Source organism: Rutidosis leptorrhynchoides, chromosome 2, assembly GCF_046630445.1.
Source record: "Rutidosis leptorrhynchoides isolate AG116_Rl617_1_P2 chromosome 2, CSIRO_AGI_Rlap_v1, whole genome shotgun sequence".
Lineage (NCBI taxonomy): Eukaryota > Viridiplantae > Streptophyta > Magnoliopsida > Asterales > Asteraceae > Rutidosis > Rutidosis leptorrhynchoides.
Genome location: NC_092334.1, coordinates 169,674,950 through 169,683,919, shown reverse-complemented (window position 1 = coordinate 169,683,919; position 8,970 = coordinate 169,674,950).

Genomic DNA, 8,970 nt, shown 5'->3' with positions numbered 1-8,970 from the left:
CGTTCCCATATCTTCGTGAAACTTTTTCCAAAACCGAGATGTAAAACGAGTATCTCGATCCGAAATAATAGATATAGGAACCCCATGTCGCGAGACCACTTCCTTGATAAACAACTTAGCTAAGGCCTCCGAAGATGTCGCTTCTTTAATGGGAAGAAACAAAGCACTTTTCGTCAATCTATCAACTATTACCCAAATCGTGTCAAATTGGGTTCTCGCCGTCTTAGGTAACTTTGTTATGAAATCCATGGTAATGTGCTCCCATTTCCATTTCGGGATTTCTTACGGTTGCAACTTACCATACGGCTTTTGGTACTCGGCTTTAACTTGCAAACAAGTAACACATTGCTCAACATATTTAACAACATCACGCTTCATGCCCGGCCACCAATAATCTTTCTTCAAGTCAAGATACATTTTCGTCGCGCCCGGGTGAATGGAATATTTTGACTTATGTGCTTCATCAAGTAGCACCCGTCGATAATCACCCATCTTAGGCACCCACACCCTTCCTTGAAAAGACAACAACCCACGCGAACCCATAGTAATAAACTCCGATTAGCCCACGATTCGCTCCGTATACTTGTTGTGAACGTAAGCCTCTATTTGAATCTCACCAAGCTTCACAAGAAAATCATTAGTAATAATCAAACGTAACGATCCTACACGTATCGCCGGATGTTGACTCTTTCGACTCAACGCATCCGCGACAACGTTCGCCTTACCCGGATGATAAAGTATCTCACAATCATAGTTTTTCACCACATCCATCCATCTACGTTGACGATAATTCAAATCTCGTTGAGTAAAAAGATGTTTTAAATTCTTGTGATCCGAATAAATCGTACATTTGACACCATATAAGTAGTGGCGCCAAATTTTCAACGCATGCACAACCGCCGCCAACTCAAGATCATGAGTCGGATATCCCGTTTCATGTTCCTTTAATTGTCAAGAGGCATAAGCGATGACTTTACCTCTTTGCATTAGAACACACCCGAGACCATTTAAGGAAGCATCACAATAAACCACCATATCTTCTACCCCTTCCGGCAACACTAACACCGGAACTTGACACAACTTCTCTTTTAACAATTGAAAAGCAATCTCTTGCTCGTTCTCCCAATTAAACCTAGCATTCTTTCTCGTCAATTTCGTCAATGGAGAAGCAATCTTAGAAAAGTCTTGGATAAACCGACGATAATAACCGGCCAATCCGAGAAAACTTCGAATTTCCGTAGACGTAGTCGGTCGTCCCCAACTCTTCACCGTCTCGATCTTCCCCGGATCTACTTGAATACCGTCTTTGTTCACAATATGACCAAGGAATTGGACTTCCCTTAGCCAAAATTCACATTTTGAGAACTTTGCGTACAACTTCTCCTTTCGTAACGTCTTCAATACCTCACGCAAATGACGTTCATGTTCGTTCATACTTTTCGAATAGACTAGTATGTTGTCAATGAACACTATTACCGACTTGTCCAACATAGGTTGGCACACTCGGTTCATAAGATCCATGAATGCCGCCGGTGCATTCGTAAGACCGAAAGGCATCACAACAAACTCAAAATGCCCATAACGCGTTCGAAAGGCCGTTTTCTCAATGTCTTCCTCACGGACCCGCATTTGGTGATAGCCGGACCGTAGGTCGATTTTCGAGAAATACGTTGCACCTTGAAGTTGATCAAACAAATCGTCAATCCTAGGTAACGGATAACGATTCTTGATCGTCACTTTATTCAACTCCCGGTAATCGATGCACATCCGCATACTACCATCCTTCTTTTTCACGAATAAAACCGGAGCGCCCCATGGCGAAGCACTCGGTCGAATAAAACCCTTCTCAAGCAACTCTTGGGTTTGATTTAACAACTCTTGCATTTCCGTTGGCGCTAAACGATAAGGAGTTTTAGCAATGGGAATAGCTCCCAGAACCAACTCAATGCGAAATTCAACTTGTCTTTCCGCCGGAACACCCGGTAACTCGTCCGAAAAAACGTCTTCGAATTCACTAACAACCGGAATTTCACGAATGGGTGGTGGCTCATCACGAGTATCAACAACATGGGCAAGGAAAGCCATGCCACCACTAACAACAAAACGACGTGCCCGTGCAAAAGTGCATATCGGCACCGGTCTCCTTCGCTTATCACCATGAATAATCAACTCTCCCCCACTTGGGGTCTTCACACGAATAAATTTATCATGGCATGCAATATCGGCTCTATAATGATCGAACCAATCCATACCAATGACAATATCAAAATCGCCCAAGATCAATTTTAAAGGTTTCGGCACCGAAAACAACATCACAATTTTCACACACATCAACCACTAGCACCGTCTTGCCGTCCGCTATTTCGACTTCTACCGGACGACTTAACTTAGCTAACGGTCTATCAAGTTTAGGCACAAATTTAGGAGACACAAACGACAAATTTGCACCGCTATCAAATAGAATTCTTGCCGGATTAGAATTAACCACGAAAGTACCTGAGACAACTTCGTTTGATTGCTTCGCTTCATCATTGGTCATCAAATAATTTCGACCCCTTGCCGTACCCGCCGCCTTCTCCAACCGCTTAACATTATCATTGCGCAAGTCGGGACACTCCGGCTTCTTATGCCATTCTTTTCCGCAATTAAAACAAGTGATTTTCCGAAAAATGGTTTCGGACATTCACGAGCCATATGACCCGGTTGCCCACAATTGTAGCACGCATAAGAAAAACCACCTGTAGCGCCCTTCTTCACGCTATTGACACTTTCGGAACCCTTCTTGTTCTTGTTCTTCTTGTTTGAAGAGTTAGAGTAACTAAAACCTTCAAACTTTCTCTTTGAAAAAGTGAAATCACGCTTCCTTGGAACCTCCGGTTCAAAACCCCGAGTCAACTCGAATAGTTCTTCAAAAGTCTTAGCCATTCCCCGACTAATCTTACCCTTGTACTCATCATTCAACTTACGGTAGAAATCCTTCATTAACTTGTGATCATCGCCCACATATTCCGGGCAAAAATGAGTCTTTGCCAAGAAGGTAGACTTGAGTGTAACCAAGTCCATTAACCCTTGTTGCAGATGGTGCAACTCGTCCCGGATTCTATCGAGATCGGATGAAGTTCGGTATTCTTTGAAAAATTCTTTCTTGAACTCCTCCCATGTCAAGCCCATACATTGTTCTTCGCCATATAAGTTGATCTTATCGTCCTACCACAACTTAGATTCCTCCCGCAACATGCTTGAACCAACCTTGTTTTCTTCTCAGGAGGGCATTCCGCGGTACGAAAAGCTCCCTCGATATCGGAGATCCAACATGTACTCTTCAAAGGATCTCGCACCCCATTAAACATCGGGGGTTGAGTGTCCTTGAAATTCTTATAATAGAAGTCCCGCCTTCCTTCACTTCTTCACCGCGAGGATAAAGGTTTCTAGCATCAAGGGCCTCTTCGATAGTGGCCTTCATTCGTTCATTTATCAAATCGGTCACCTGCCCTTCGACCGAATCTTGAAAGACCTTTCGGACGTCCGTAAGAAAATCCGCTTTTAACTTTTTAAAGACGGCCTCAACCTTGGCCGAAAACTCGGCGTCCTCGCTTGAACTTCCGTTATCATGATCGGGACCGTTTCTCATCTTCATTCTATAAAACGGAATAGGTTAAACCATGTAACCAAAAGACATAACACATAAGTATATACATGTACACCACACTACTCCATCCTGCTCGACAATTGTCGTACATTACTCGTTTAACACGATTTGCACCCGTAACAACGGTAGCTAATCGTTGTTACGCGAGCACGTCGCATTAACTTGCTAGTACAATGTCCGTCTTGCTTGATGATTGCTAAACACAACACAAAACAATTAGCACAAGGTTAATTCTCATAAACCAAAGCACTAACAATTCCCGATTAGACCCAAAGTCCTACAAGTCCCGCATAAAGCGCTCACACAATAAAGTCTAAGTCTAGGCACCTATCTCAAGTCGCCTAAATCCCTTAGACCATGCTCTGATACCACTTGTAACAACCCAACATCATAAATCCCTTAAACCATACCAAAAAAAAAAAATTTCTATGTCAGTGCATCTGGACGGTGTCCAGTTCAGAAATGTGGGACGGCGTCCAAAGTTTGGGACGACGTCCAGCTCAAAACAACTGGGACGGCGTCCAAGCAATTGGGACGGCGTCCCAATGGCCTTCCAGCTACTGATCACGGGTCCAACTCACACGAGCGGAAAACCCGCTTCCCGACACTTTCAAACGAAAACCTTTTTACCACAAGTCAATATAAGTGAAACTAAGAAATTTTCATCATCAAATCAAGTTTTACATCAACGGGCCCACATCGCCCATTTTACGAGTTTCGTTCAAAAATAAAAGTTTCGACCAAATATAAGTTTAAGTTCCAAACGACACTAGAGCATGGTGTTTGGGGTTAAACTACCCAATCTCGGTCGAACTCCAAAAGCTAACACCCAAAAGCATCCCCTAACAAAACAAGCGGGAGATCACTAATCCAATTGAACTTTCTTACCCTTGTCAACGCCCGAGCCTATAAAAAAAGTAAACAACGAGAGGGTAAGCAAAGCTTAGTGAATACAATAATTATACGAATACATATATAATTATACCTACTTGCACACATTTACACAACCGCAAACATGCTAGCAAACAACATTAGCTTATCGTCGCAATAACAAGCTATAATTCACCAATACCCCCAAGCTAGCATAACAACCGCATATAAATATAACTCGAATAATATAATATGCTTACAACACAAATAAGGATGGTTAACCAATAGTACAAGGGAACGACGCTCGCGAAAACGCCATCGGTGTTCACATCATCCGTTAGGGCACTTAACACCTCGCACCACTAACCCCTAGGGTGGCACCTTAACACCTCGGCACTTCACCCCGAGTGGCATCTTAACACCTCGATGCTTCACTCATTATTTTACGGAGTGGTGTCTTAACACCTCGACGCTACACTCCTAGGTGGCATCTTAACACATCGATGCTACACCCGAGTGGCATCTTAACACCTCGATGCAACACTCTTCACGTGAAACGTGGTGTCTTAACACCTCGACACTACACATTTCACGCTACAACAAATAGATACATTATATACCTACGCATATAATTATTCCACTCACCTCAAAGTCTTGTGAAAAGATACCCGAGCTTGCAAAACCTCAAAGTAACGTACCTATCACGTTATACATATTATCAAACGCAAACTCAAGTCGGTCAACCAATTCTTTCACCATTCCTAAGTCATTTTGACCCAAAGTGCAATCCCGACCCATTTTGCACCATTAACCCTAATAATGGGTCAACTTCACCAAAAACCCTAACTCTAGTCAAATATGGTCTTATTACATTTTTAAATCACCAATTTAACTCATTTTCACACATGCAAGACCACTTAGGTCATTAAAGACCCATTTAACCCATTTCAAGGTCAACACACCCATTTGGGTCATTCACAACCCAAATGACACCCACTAACATTAACTATAAGTGTACTAGTGATTTGCTAGGCCTTTAAGACCCATTTACCCTTTCAAAACCCTAGGTTAGTCACCATTTGGGTCTTCATGACTCAAACTTACCCAAAACCCCCAAATTACTCACAAATGGGTTTTATGTGCAACACTAACCCAAACCCTAACCCTTAAACACATTAAACTAAGGTAATCAAGTTTAGGGCTTATCACCACAATCAAAACGAAGCTAACGAGGAGATGAACAACTTTAATGCTCGAGCTAAAACCCGAAACACGCTTCTTCTTCTCCGATTTGAGCTTTCTCACACTTGAATCACACTCTCTCACTAGGATTTAAGTGGATGAAGTTTGGTGGTTAGAAATGGAGTAATGAGGCTCAACCAAACTGATCTAGGGCCTTTAATTCGTCCACCAAGTGAAATTACCAATTTACCCATCTAAAATATTTAAAAACCCAATTCTGGCTCGACAGATCATCTGGACGGCGTCCAGATTTCTGGACGGCGTCCAGGCCTTCAGAATGGGACGGCGTCCCAGATGTTTGGACGGCGTCCAAACCAAAAAGAAAACAGGATCTTACAAAACGTAACTAGTCGGGTCATAACGATTATAACCGGTTTATGATTTAACTACGTATTATTGTATTAAGGAGTTTAAATTATTAATGTATGTTTTAAGTTCGAGGAACTTACTTTGATAACAAATACGTTTTGGAATATGTGTAACGGGACCTAAAGTATTATTTAACGCGTATTAAAAGGAAAAATTTTTATCGGCCGATTTTAATACGGGTTGGGTTGTTACACTTAACGAACAAGAAAACTCGGTTTTGGAAACTTTGGTCGACCAGACCCTCACTCGCGATCACAAGTCCTTGCCCACCAAAATTCTAGCGAACGTGAGATATCGTTCGAGGGTATCTTCTAGTCATTAACTCCATTTTCCCTATCGCGATTCCTGTCTGCATCATACTCTAAATCGCGACATTGAAACTCGTGGTCACGAGTACTTCTATCCCATTATTTTTTTCAAGCTTCTTCACTCCAACATAACATACGTTACCACTTTCAGTGCTCTAACGACCATCTATCGTTTAGTTGAGTGAAATATGATTCACACAATATAGAGACAGCGCACCTATATATAAGGATAACATACTCACGTCCCTATCAGTGACATCATTAATTAATTTTTTTTGAAAATGATAATCATCAATTACTTGTTGGGTTTTTATCATTGACTACGGTTTATTAGTATGTGTTGACTTTAAAGTTATTGATTTCTCAAATGTATGGACAAAAAGTTATAGCCTTTTACTCATTATACATATTAGATTAGATGTGTTTTTGATCATGTGTAAAACGTGAAATCGAAATGATCTAAATTTTTGAAAAAGATTGAAATTTTAAAAGACTAATAATCCGTTTATTTGTATATTTTTCCGTGAATCAAATCAGCAAAATTCTTTATCAAACAAATTATTCGCACAAACACCGACGCATTGCCTAACTGGTATATGAGGAGGCGGTCTGTTTGTCCTCAACGAGTAAGCGCATGTTCAGTTCCTAGGACCGGGATCTAATTGCACATGCAACAATTAGCTTCTCGGAGGAAGTTTTATCAACCCTCAACTGTACTGACAAGGTTGTTGCGATTTGTGCTTCCTCATAACGCTTGTGTAAGTAGCATATGATCACGAAGGTGGTTAAGTTCCCTCTAGATAATGCCGATACTGCCGTTAAAAGAAATTATTTGCACAAGATTAATCTTTAATTTCTTATGCATCACTCTTATAATTACAATTTAATCGCACCATCGTTAATGAATTGATGTTTCTAGCTAGTGAGAATGACATACTAGAGATCATTTACTTAAACAAGTTGATCAACAACTTTTGCTTTCATAAATGCTAGAAGTGTGCTAGAAGTGTACCGTATGACAACTTTATAAGAATAAAATACTGTAGTACGGTTGTTTTGAGAAATTCTTTATTGATAATTTTTAGTAGTATTAACTTTTTATTAACTTTTTATATGTATTGAAAATTTATCATTATATATAAGAACTATTTTTCATACCCTGAACATGAACTTTCAAAACGAGATGGCCTTCTCTGAGAGTCTTATACTATTATGATCTTGATCGAGATAGTACGATATGTGTAACAACAAATACATATCTTAAATGGCTTAAAGAGATTAAAAAACGGTAAATGAAAAGCTGGACGTCAAAAAAGAAGTACTAATAAAAAAAAAAAAATCTATTTTTAAATTAGCTCTCAACCTCGGGGAATGTAGCCACCTTGGTAACGTCTTTTTACTCCTCCGGTACCTATTTCCGTCATTAACCATCCCTCACTACTACATTTAACGTCATTTAGAGCCCATTATTTAGACGTGTTAATAAATTAACACGTTTAATTGTACAAATTAACACGTCTAATTAGGAAAAATGCGGAACACCTCTAATTAACATATTAGTTAGACGTGTCAACACGTCTAATTGATATATTTAGACGTGTCCATGATACAAATTACGGAACACCTCTAATTACATATTATTTAGACGTGTTGACACGACATATTTAGACGTGTTGTTGATAAAAAAAAGGTTGAACACCTCTAATTAACATATTATTTAGACGTTTTAACCTTCCATCGAGTACTAATTTTATATCAGATTAATTTTTAATTATTATCCTTATATCTCAAAAAGAAAAACACAGGTTACAATTTTCTCTTTTAATCTCTACATCGATTACACTTTAGGGTTTTTCCCCTTCTGCAATTCCAATAGATTGGAAAGATTTACATCTAATATCTATATCTATGGTTTCTTATTATTATTCCGTATTATTTTCTTCTCTACGAAATTGAAGGTTGCAGGTGGGGCTTGGTGAGAAAACGGCGATTTGTTAATCCGTATTATTCTAGCCGCTACGGTATTTTCCAAGGAGAAAACGGTGATTTGACTTCTCCGACGTGATTTTGCTCAGTCTTTTCAATTTTACCAATGCTTTAGCTTTAATCAGTCTCGAGGTTCTTTTATGCTTTTACATGCTTCGTTTTCTCACTTTGGTGAGAAGCGAACATCACTAACCCGTAAGCATAACATGCTTCTTTATGTTGCATGTAAGAAGCTCTTTCTAACTCACGAAGTCCTACGTTGGGATATGTTGAGTCAAAATAGGTTCTTAACCCGTAGCGTAAAATTGTATTTAGGTTCCCCGCATTTAACGCTTTAAAGAAAACACGGCGTAACTTACGGTGTCCCCAATGTGATATACCCCATCTTTCAAATGAAAGCCTTTTATAAACTAAGGCATGCCTGGAACGTTCTTCAAATGTTCTACAAACTAATTTTGTCGTAAATAATTGTGCCTACGAATTCTGACCGACTTTAGACAAGATTTCATCAATCATGTCCCCGGGTAGGTCTTCTAAAATATTCGG